Source organism: Gigantopelta aegis, chromosome 15, assembly GCF_016097555.1.
Source record: "Gigantopelta aegis isolate Gae_Host chromosome 15, Gae_host_genome, whole genome shotgun sequence".
Lineage (NCBI taxonomy): Eukaryota > Metazoa > Mollusca > Gastropoda > Neomphalida > Peltospiridae > Gigantopelta > Gigantopelta aegis.
Window position 1 is genome coordinate 28785126 of NC_054713.1, and position 13243 is coordinate 28798368.

Genomic DNA, 13243 nt, shown 5'->3' on the forward strand with positions numbered 1-13243 from the left:
ATGTGCATGTGACATTGTGAATGTGTGAATAGTCAGCTGAGTGCTCACCTAAGGTGCTTGTGTCACAGGATTGAACCACCTTAGTGGATCCATTCAACTGAATGGGGTTTTTTCTCCTTCCAACCTATGTACTACAACTGGTCAAAGGCCGTCGTATGTGCTTTCCTGTCTGTTGGAAAGTGCATATAAAAGATCCCTTGCTGCTAATGGAAAAAATGTAGTGGGTTTCCACTGATGACTATGAGTCAGAATTATCAAATGTTTGACATCCAATACCCAATGATTAATTAATCAATGTGCTCCAGTGTTTTTAAACAAAACAAACTTTTGTGCTGGGGTGTCATTAAATGTTCATTCATGTGTATGTGTATGGGTCTCTATATGTGTATGTGTAATTGTGCATGATCATGTGCATATATGTATGCATATGCATATATTTGTGTATGTTTATGTATATGTATGTGCATGTGCAAGTGCAAGTGCATGTGTATTTGTGTATGGATGTTGACATAATAAAAAAAAATACAATTTATCTTAGTCAAAATTCATTATTCAGTGTGTGAGGGTGCGTCCCCCTCCACCACCCCACCACCCCCACACACACTGTTTGGCACCTTCCTACACCCATGATATATGTGTATGTATATATGCCCATGATATATGTGTATGTATATACGCCCATGATAGATGTGTATGTATACATGTATATGTACATGCATGTAATAATAGTGTGCTGCATGGGTTTAACCAATGGAGGTAATGTTTTTTCCATCATTTGCTTAGTGTACAGACTGTTTCTGCAAGTTCCACCAATTGGTTAGCTATAAAACGATGACATATGGCTGACAGAACTTCGTTTTCATTTATTTTACTTGTTCTATTTATCTGTCAAATTACAGTAAATGTTTCAATAAATGTTTAAATGTTTGATTTAAAAAACACTTTTTAAAATATAAACACTGAAAGCTATACCGGCACATAGGAACGAAATGTTTTATTTAATGATGCACTCAACACATTTTATTTATGGTTATATGGTGTCAGACATACATGTATGGCTAAGGACCATACAGATATCGAGAGAGGAAACCCGCTGTCGCCACTTCATGGGCTACTCTTTTCAATTAGCAGCAAGGGATCTTTTATATGCACCATGCCACAGACAGGGTAGTACATATCACGGCCTTTGATATGCCAGTCATGGTGCACTGGCTGGAACGAGAAATAGTGCAATAGGGCCACCAACGAGGATCGATCTCATACTGACCGCGCATCGAGCTGGTGCCCCTCAGGTAACATTAGAAATACTTCTTTTGTTTTTATCAACTGAATGAATTTTTACAGTTCTTTACACTGTGTTTTTATTTAACTCGTAAATTTTTATATTGATGTTTATCATCACATTATTTTTGCATTTACCATAGTTTGACACTCAAGAGCCGATGTATTTTTCGTGCTGGGGTCTCGTTAAATGTCTATTCTATCTAAATACACAAAACGTTTTTCTTTGGACTATTTTGAATGAGTACTGTATTATCTGTTCTGCAGCAATTGTGCATGTAGGGATACATGATGTAAGGGTTGATAAAAAAGTATATCTTGGGACTATTTTTTATAGTTGATGAGAATGTTTTTGACAGCAGATCAATTTTAATTTTATGAAAACAGTTAAAAGTGATAATGGACAGTAAAGAAAATGAAACCAACTCATGAATAGTAATAATTAATAATGAAGACCTAAAAACCCGATCTTCACTCTTTAACAATGGAAGATTCTTTAACAAATGCTTAGGAAAGGTTTTTTTTTTCCAATACCCATGAAACAAAATTAAATAATGTTACGTAATCAGTAATAATAATTTCAATTTAATTTTATGTCTGTTGTGCTTTAAAAATACCTAAAACACCGCCTCTTAAAATGGGCAAAAAACATTTTGTACAGTTCTTTACACTGTTTTTATTTCAATCTTGAATTCTTATATTGATGTTGATCATCACTTTATTTGTTTGCATTACCACAGTTTGACACCCAATAGCCGATGTATTTTTCGTGCTTGGGTGTCGTTAAACATTCATTCATTCATTCATTCATTCATTCATTCATTGAACTATAGGCCATGTGTGTTTTAGATTCCCCTTTCGCACAAATTTTATATCAAACATTTTTGTATAGAAACCAACACTGCATTTTTTTTTTTTTTTTTTTTTTTTTTTTTAACACAAGTCTACCAGTGGTAAATTAGTTAAATATTTGTTAAAATATTCAATATTGATTCAGAACACAATCAATGGGTTTTAATGTAATGTTACCACTATAAAAAAAATAAAAAAATAAAGATACTAAAGTCACTCTCAGATTGTCTTGTTTTATTATTTGTATTTATCATTTTTTAATATATATTTGTTATGTTGAAAATTTACTTTAGGTTGTGTTTGTCATGCACACCCATTGAATTCCCATTGGATTAACCCAAAATACAGAATTTATTATTTTATTTAGCAAATTTCAGTATTATATTATATTTTATTTGTGTTGAAAATTGACTTTGGGTTGTGTTTGTCACATACACACACCTCTAGTTTCAGATTTGGATTGACCCAAAATACAGAATGAATTATGTACAGCTTTACAAGGCAATGGGGAAAAAACTAAATCTGAATTACCTCCCACCCCTCCCTTATTTTTGGAACTGCCTTGAGTAAAAAAGTGACATCATGAATGGGTTTGAGTGATGTAGACCAGAAGAACAATTACAGCCTTAACGATACTGTTAAATCAAACAATGGCAAAATTCCCCACTCCATGATTACATGCTTTTGTTCAGAAAGCAATTACAAAATGCCAAATTTTCCTCTGCATTTTTAATTTGTCATCTAGAGAATTTGATCAAACCTGTGTAAAATGAAAAATCAATACTATTTAAAACAATCCATTGCACAACCACACGCCAGAGTTCGTCGTGTTCTGAAGTGGTGAGAAAAATTGTGTTGTTGTAATTCTGTGTGAATAAAATGCCAGCACTGAATAGAACGAACAAACAAACGAATAAATGAATGAATGAATGAATGAATGAATGAATGAATGAATGAATGAATGAATGAGAAAATGAGAGAATGCGTGAATGAATGAAAGAAATGTTTTATTTAACGACGCACTCAACACAAGTTATTTACGGTTATATAGTGTTGGACATATGGTTAAGATATTGAGAGAGGAACCCGCTGTCGCCACTTCATGGGCAACTCTTTCCAATTAGCAGCAAGGGATCTTTTATATGCACCATCCCTTAGACAGGATAGCACATACCACAGCCTTTAATATATCAGTCATGGAATGAGTAAATAAATGAATGGATGGCTGGATGGATGGCTGGATGGATGGATGGATGGATGGATGGATGGATGGGAACAAAATGTTTGTATGGATAGATGGATGGATGGATGGAAACAAAATGTTTGTTTTTGTTTAACAACACCACTAGAGCACATTGATCTATTAATCATCAGCTACTGGATGTCAAACATTTGATAATTTTAATATATAATCCTAGATAGGAAACCCGCTGCTACACCGACAGTGCAAAAATATATTAATAAAAATAAATAAATAAATAATCATTTTAAATTAAAATACTGTAATAAAATTTATAAAACAATTTTGTCACTTTGTTTTTAACAGTTCTCAAGCATTCTGTACATTCTGTAAGGTACATAAAGACATGTAATAATTTATTTTTTACTAAAATGCAAATGGTGAAAAACAAATTATTATTTTTTTAAATAAAACTATTAAACAGTTTGATACATTTGTTATGATGCAAAAAAATTACTTTTAAAATGTTGATATGATTAAAAAGAGAACTTGAGTTGTCACATAGGAAAATCTATAACTTGGCAAAAAAATTAAAAGATATTTTTTGTTTGTTTCAGGTAACAGTTAATAATTACAACAACAAAAAATCTTAAGTATTAAGCACCTATTTTTAGTATATTTGCTAAAAAATACAGCATAAAAATTTAATGATAACTTTTTCAACAACAAAATTAATGATGACAAAATCAAACTTCCAACATTATTACATTAATTAAATTAACAGTAAGTTGGTTTTTGACAAGGTGAAATACAGTTACTTCATCTGATATCAGGACCGGCCTCGGTGGCGTAGTGGTTAGGTCATCAGTCTACAGGCTGGTAGGTACTGGGTTCGGATCCCAGTCGAGACAAGGCTCAATGGGTAGGTGTAACCCACTTGCACCGACCAGTGATCCATAACTGATTCAACAAAGGCCATGGTTTGTGCTATCCTGCCTGTGGGAAGCGCAAATAAAAGATCCCTTGCTGCTAATCGGAAAGAGTAGCCAATGTAGTGGCGACAGTGGGTTTCCTCTCAAAATCTGTGTGGTCCATAACCATATGTCTGACGCCATATAACTGTAAATAAAATGTGTTGAGTGTGTCGTTAAATAAACCATTTCTTTCTGATATCAGGATTGTTTCTATTTTCATTGTACACAATATCATAAGCTATATCTTCTATTTATGATGAACACAAAAAAAGCAAAAAACATTTCATCTTTTACTTATCTATACTTCTGACATAACATTTTGTTTGTTTGTTTGTTTTGTTTAACGACATCAATAGAGCACATTGATTTTTTAATCATCGGCTATTGGACGTCAAACATTTGGTAATTCTGACTCGTATAGTCATTAGTGGAAAGCCGCTACATTTTTTCTAATGCAGCAATGGATCTAACGACGCGCTCAACACATTTTATTTACGGTTATATGGTGTCAAATATATGGTTAAGGACCACACAGATATTGAGACAGGATAGCACATACCACAGCCTATGATATACCAGTTGTGGTGCACTGGCTGGAACGAGAAATAGCCCAATGGGCCCACCGATGGGGGACCTAAACTTTTGAACCAAATTTACTTGGTTTCTGACAAGTAGTAGGATTTTTGCATGTTCTGTCACATTATAATGTTCTTTAGACAGCTATACATAGAGAATACTTCACGAGTAGCCACTAGATATATTATTTATCTTACGAATTGTTTTAGAATGTATCTAATGAACAAAAGTGTGTTAGATATATTCAACTGATTGGGATTTTTCCTGTTCCAACCAGTGCACCACAACTAGACAAAAAAGACAGAAAGAAATGTTTTATTTAACGACGCACTCGACACATTTTATTTACGGTTATATGGCATCAGACATATGGTTAAGGACCACACAGATTTTGAGAGGAAACCCGCTGTTGCCATTACATGGGCTACTCTTCCCAATTAACAGCAAGGGATCTTTTATATGCGCTTCCCACAGACAGGATAGCACAAACCATGGCCTTTGTTGAACCAGTTATGGATCACTGGTCAGTGCAAGTGGTTTACACCTACCCACTGAGCCTTGCGGAGCACTCACTCAGGGTTTGGAGTCGGTATCTGGATTAAAAATCCCATGCCTTGACTGGGATCCGAACCCATTACCTACCAGCCTGTAGACCGATGGCCTAACCATGACGCCACCGAGGCCAATCACAACTGGACAAAGGCTGTGGTATGTGTTTTCCTGTCTATGGAAAAGTGCATATAAAAGATCCCTTGCTGCATTAGAAAAAATGTAGCAGGTTTCCTCTGATGACTACAAGTCAGAATTACCAAATGTTTGATATCCAATAGCCGATGATTAATTAATCGATGTGCTCCAGTGGTGTCATTAAACAAAACAAACTTAAACAAGTTGTAAAATAAACGATATCTAACAGACTCACATGTAGTATTCTATTTCATACATTTCCTCAAAAACCAGGATAATTTTTTTTTTAAACATCTTCACCTCAACTGAACATGACCACTTCTTTAGGTCATCTTTAAAAAAAAATCCTTTTTAAAAAATATTTGGCTAGTAAATTAAATTATACTTAAAGTAGTAGTTAATAAATAATGTAGATGGGAAGCTGCCATCATGCAACTTTTGAGACAGCAGCTTTAAAATAACTACATTTAAAATATAAACTGCTTCATCTTTTTTAATTTCCAGTAAATAACTGCAATGTGAATTTCTACACACTGTATAATTATGAAGAAAAAAACCTTGAAGAAATCATATAGCATTACATACTAAAATTTGATGGTGTTTGTGGGTTCTGTGTTATTTTCCTCCTCACTTTGGAGCACCCATGTGGCAAGTGATAGGTTAAAGCACTATTATTCCGATCATGAACGCACGGTATTGTCCGTAACACTCAGGAGATTACCAACATATCCAAGTGTCTTAGATTTAACCTCAACTACAAAGCAACTGTCAGCAGTAACATTCAACAAGTTCACAAAAAAACACAACACGTTTAAAGCTAGCTGACAAAGTTAATGTGTTTTTGTTCTTTTTTTTAATATGACGATTATCTATTTGATTAATCTATCAAGTAAGATGTAAAATTTTTTTTTAATAATTATACTGTTAAGTTAAGTAAAGTTTTCAGTGACATGATCGACTTTTAATCCGAACGACAAAACAGTTATCCGTTATCAAGACTATCTCTCTTTTCTAGATCAGAGAGTCTGTCAGCGAAAATCTCTTCATGTCTTCAATTTGTTGGCATTTTTTTGTGATACAGTTCCTGTCCTGGATGGAGGAGTTGGCCGAGGGCAGCACCTGCATCCATGACAGGCGTGCGGCTACAACAGCTTGTTCTGACTGTGCACATAAAACCCTATGACCATGACCGTGTGATACAGGTAAACCTGTGTTAACCAGTTGACTAATGGTATGAAGGAAATGTTTTAACAATACACATTTTATTTTCGATTATATGGTGTCGGACATATGGTTAAGGACCACAGAGATACTGAGAGAGGAAACCTGCTGTCGCCATTTCATGGGCTACTCTTTTCGATTAGCAGCAAGGGATCTGTTATATGCACCATCCCACAGACAGGGTAGTACATACCACGGCCGTTGATATGCCAGTTATGGAGTATTGGCTCGAATGAGAAATAGCCCAATTGGCCCACGGATGGGGATCAATCCTAAACCCATTGCACGTCCCCGCTCCTTTAGATGTGAATGAAATTACTATATTTAGTAAAGTCTTTAAGCTTTAGTTAAAAGTATCATACAGTGTTATAAGAGGGTGATTTAGATAATAGTAAATGTGACTGCATAAGATAGGTGGCTGTTTTATACAAGTCAAGCTGTACTACTTAAATAATATAGCGAGAGAAATACATGTAAATAAGGGAACACTTGGCAATGTAGATCAAATTTCAATCACTATTAATGTCGTATTGTCTGTATGAGTTAAAGTTTGTTTTGTTTAATGACACCACTAGAGCACATTGATGTCAAACATATGGTACTTCTGACTCGTAGTCATCAGAGGAAACCTGCTACATTTTCTTAATGCAACAAGGGATCTTTTATATGCACTTTCCCACAGACAGGAAAACACATAGCATAGCCTTTGACCAGTTGTGGGGCACTGGCTGAAATAAGAAAACACCAATCAGTTGAATGGATCCTGCAACACAAGTAGCTGTTTTATACAAGTCAAAACTGTACTATATAGAGTGATTTAGATAATAATAATGTGACCACTTAGGACAAGTGGCCATCTTATACAAGTCAAAACTGTACTATATAGAGTGATTTAGATAATAATAATGTGACCACTTAGGACAAGTGGCCATCTTATACAAGTCGAAACTGTACTATATAGAGTGATTTAGATAATAATACTGTGACCACTTAGGACAAGTGGCCATCTTATATAAGTCAAACTGTACAATATATGGCGATTTACATAACAGTAATGTGACAGGTGGCTGTTTTACACAAATCAAGATGTACTACCATATATATTGGTGATATGTACATGTGTAGATAGTATTAAGGTGACAATTTTAGACGGGTGACCATTTTATACAAGTCAAGCTGTACTACATAAGAGTGATTCAAAATAATACTGATGTCACCACTAAAGTCAGGTGACTATTTTATAAAAGTCAAGATGTACTATATATAGGGCGATTCAGATTACATTACTGTAAACTCTTATGACGTGGTTGTTTATTACAAGTCTAGATGTAATTACCGTATATAGGTTGATTTAGGATAACTGTAATTTGACCAATTAAAGGCATACTGTCACAGATTTAAGGACCTTATTTCTCTAAAAATGGATAATAAATCATGGTTCATACAGAAATTGCAAACCTAAATCTAGGGGCTTTTTAGGGACTTTTAGGGTCAATATAAGTAAAATTTAGGGTCTAAAACTATGCTGTCCACCATTTGCAATTACCTTCAAACTCGACAAAATAATGGGAGCTGTGTTCGAGCGGGCCGTCGTAAACATTCATAAACATAAATATGTAGAATCCACATAGGCATAAATGTCTGATTCAATTCAGATAATTTTTGAATATTCTGTTTTATTTAGTTTACACTGAGATTAAGACTCTTGATTAGTATTTTAGAAATGCTTTTCGTTTTAGAATGACCAATCATGCGCTCCCGAAAAGTTACGAATGAATCCTTCTACGAACAATACCGAACATTGACGATGTTTTACGAATGAATCCTTGGTATCATTTTGGCATTGTTTACACACCAACGTTCGAGCGAGCACAGAGATCAACAAATGAATGTAGATGGCGATGTATTTTTGGTAATTTATTTAATGTTTCCGGAAGAAGAAAAATGTCTATCGATTTCAGGGCTTATATGGCCCAATTTAGGGTCTTTTGTGAACTTGCCCGTCAAATATAGGGCTTTTTAGGGCTAGATCATCAAAATAGGGACTTTTTAGGACAACCCTTCAAATTTAGGGCCTTTTCAAGCGTGTGCGAACCTTGTAAATAAAAATTACAGATATTGTTGAAAATCAAATCTAGCTATCGCATCACCTTAACTGAACCATGATGGAGTAAAATCCATGTCATCCCTCTCAGCAATTTTTGTTTTTGAATTATGGACCATTGCAATAATTCAATTATTTTTAGAAAATGGCATTAATAAATGGAGTATGGTGGTTATGAAGATGGTTGAATAAAGTACATTTAGGGACAAATCAAATTATATTTGTTCAGGTAATACTTTGTTAGACCATTAAATAGGTCAGTGGTCTGTGACAATATGCCTTTAACACGGGTCACAACTTGATACAGGTTGCAGTTTTATTATTCCTAACTGCAAATTCTACAACTAGTGTTTTTATTTTATTTATCCGAAGAAGTAGCAGTGTATAGATGAAACATAAAACAGAGATTTAACAGACACACACGTACACTAGGACGGAGAAACCGGCTGAGGCTGGTACTTGTGCCCAGGACAGGCATGCGCTACAACAGCTTGCTCTGAATGTGCACGTTAAACTGAAAACTGCAAGAACAATTGTTCTGTTTGTGTGTCGCTCGCAAAAGTTAAGGTTTGGCATATACGTTCTTTTTGTTCAAGCATTCAATTTAGACAATTTTACATGAAGGGGGGTCCCTGCTAGTGGAAATTATCAACTGTATTACTATAATACATAGGGCACTAGCTTCTGTGAGGACTAGTGACTCTCAAATATTTGTTGAACACTGTCATGGTCATGAATTTGTTTTTTTGTCACCCATAAATGGTGTATGCCAATTTCTAAGTCTCAGTTTGTTTGTTTTGTTTAACGACACCACTGGAGCACATTGATTAATTAATTAATCATCAGCTATTGGATGTCAAACATTTGGTCATTTTGACGCATAGTCATCAGAGAAAAACCACTTTCTAATGCAACAAGGGATCTTTTATATGCATCATCCCACAGACAGGATAGCACATACCACGGCCGTTGATATACCAGTCGTGGTGCATTAACTGGAACGAGAAATAGCCTAATGGGCCCATTGACGGGGATCGATCCATCAAGTGAATGCTTTACCACTGGGCTACTGGACAGCTGGCCACAAATGTCGGTAAATAAACACTACTTTTTTCTTTTTTTGGCCTAATTTTAGTCAACATTCACAGATCTAAAATATTATAAAAAATATAAAAACCAATGAAAATAATACTTACCAATTCAAATATGAACTTTATTTTAAGTATTTATAAATTATTTAAGTGAATATATGTGAGTAAAAATTATAAACGTGGTTTTTGTCAAAAATTAATCCAGTAGTCTAAAGGTTAAACACGGGTGTTTATAACCATATAACATTAAATGTAAATTTGGTCAAACCTCTCTAAACTGGATACATGGGTATCCAGCTTTGAGGGGTTTCGCTGTATATGTTTACAGTAAAGTACACTTATAATGAACATGCTTAGAACAAACTACTGTATAGATTGAACTGATTGTAAAGTGCCATTTTATCTCCCTATATATTAATAACCAACTTATGCAAATGAACTACTGCTATAACAAACTAACTATTGTGGTCTCTTGTGGTTCATTATAAGAATACTTTACTGTAGTTATTTTCAAATTTACAGTTTCTTCAAAGTCTATTTATTATACTGCTACATATAACAGTTTCTTCAAAGTCTATTTATTATACTGCTACACATAACAGTTTCTTCAAAGTCTATTTATTATACCGCTACATATAACAGTTTCTTCAAAGTCTATTTATTATACCGCTACATAACAGTTTCTTCAAAGTCTATTTATTATACCGCTACACAACAGTTTCTTCAAAGTCTATTTATTATACCGCTACACAACAGTTTCTTCAAAGTCTATTTATTATACTGCTACACAACAGTTTCTTCAAAGTCTATTTATTATACCGCTATACCGCTACACAACAGTTTCTTCAAAGTCTATTTATTATACTGCTACACATAACAGTTTCTTCAAAGTCTATTTATTATACCGCTACACAACAGTTTCTTCAGTCTATTTATTATACTGCTACACATAACAGTTTCTTCAAAGTCTATTTATTATACTGCTACACATAACAGTTTCTTCAGTCTATTTATTATACTGCTACACATAACAGTTTCTTCAAAGTCTATTTATTATACTGCTACACATAACAGTTTCTTCAAAGTCTATTTATTATACCGCTAAATAACAGTTTCTTCAAAGTCTATTTATTATACCGCTACATAACAGTTTCTTCAAAGTCTATTTATTATACCACTACACATAACAGTTTCTTCAAAGTCTATTTATTATACCGCTACACATAACAGTTTCTTCAACGTCTATTTATTATACCGCTACACATAACAGTTTATTCAAAGTCTATTTATTATACCACTACACATAACAGTTTCTTCAAAGTCTATTTATTATACCGCTACACATAACAGTTTCTTCAAAGTCTATTTATTATACTGCTACACATATCAGTTTCTTCAAAGTCTAATGTGGCCAATGAATGAATGAATGTTTAACGACACCCCAACAAGAAAAATACATCGGCCACTGGGTGTCAAACTATGGTAATGCAAACAAATAAAGTGATGATCAACATCAATATAAAAATTCAAGATTTAAATAAAAACACAGTGTACAGAACTGTGCAAAAATACAAATATCACAGATAGATACTGACTTTTATTCAAAATTTCAATTGTATCTCGAAGAAAACAAGGGGATTTGTTCTGTTTTTGCCATTCTCAGAGACAATGTTACACCTCTGCACGACGGTGAGGTAACAGCAATCCCCAGTGTCAGGGTTTTTTTTAATTTATATTTGTAAAACCATTTTTTTTTTATATATGTATAATAATAATCTTCTTTTTTTTATAGTAAACTGATTTTCTAATAATATTTTTTGAAGGTTGTGAATTAGGGAAGACCAAGTAACGTTTTTTTCTTTTTTCTTATTAAACAATAAAATGTGTCCAAAATGTCCTTTTTACAAGATTAAACAGGTGGAGGTTTTTTTAAATATCACTCAATAATTGATTTGTAATTCATATAACAACCGTTTCTATGTGAATGAAATGAAGGAAGGAAGGAAATGTTTTATTTAACGACACACTCAACATATTTTATTTACGGTTATATGGCGTTGGACATATGGTTAAGGACCATACAGATATTGAGAGAGCTAGGAAACCCGATGTCGGCACTTCATGGGCTACTCTTTTTGATTAGCAGCAAGGGATCTTTTATATGCACCATCCCACAGACAGGATAGTACATACCACAGCCTTTGTTATACCAGTTGTGGAGAACTGGCTGGAACAACAAATAGCCCAATGAGCCCACTGATGGGAATCGATCCTAGATCGATGAATGAAATTAATTTATAAACATATATAAAGTAAAATAAAAACATGTATTATTAAAGGTACTTTTTTTTACAAAGATAAAACTTATAGGTATCATTAAATTAACTATTTTAACTAGTTGTTGTTAAATAACATTAATCTCTTTATTATATTTAGGCACTTTGCAGTTTAGTTATTTCATAAATATTTAAAACAAAGACTTAAACTGAATTTAGTAATAGAATTTTGTTTTACTTTTTTATTTTTGATATAAATATAAAAGCTGCACTGGGGCTATTTTTATTTAAAGAAAACTATAACTATAAAAAAGTGTATATATATATACATTGTATATATATATATATATATATATATATATATATATATATATATATATATATATATAAATTTAAATTTTGGTGATATTTGTTCACTTTATATATGACAATAAGTATACTATTTCTAAGCATTTATAAAAAAAAATATTACTTACAAAATTAATATTTAAAATAAATAAATAAATAAATAAATAAATCCACACGAGGTATTTTATATTCATCACTGTAGTAACAACTTGTTTGTGAACTTGGTACTATAAATGGCTGGAGTTTCTTTTTCTGAATTATTGATTACATAATACTTACCACACAACTGATACGAATAAATAGGTACATCATTATACTGACAACAATACTGATCTCATATTATTACTGCATTGTCCATTTAAAGCAATATACTATATATTTCTTTTTTTGCTGGGGTGTCGTTAAACATTCATTCATATTTCATTTTATTTACTTATCTATCTTTTTTGTTTTCCTGTGGATAATTCAAAAACAAATTGTAATGCACTGAACTCTGACTATATATGGCTATATATATATATGTAAAAAACAATAATGAATATGTATTATGTTTTAACACAATATTTAAAAATTAATACACAGATTTTCAAAAATGTAAAAAATATAGAAAACAAAAGTGATGGTAGTATTGGTTTTAACAATCAGAAACATAT

The 13243-nt window shown here is 33.0% G+C and overlaps 1 protein-coding gene across 3 annotated transcripts in view; it reads right to left on the bottom strand.

The window, feature by feature from the left end:
- The window catches only part of LOC121390769 (zinc finger protein rotund-like), a 176016-nt gene that overhangs the window by 162140 nt on the left and 633 nt on the right, over window positions 1–13243 (bottom strand). The window lies entirely within an intron of this gene.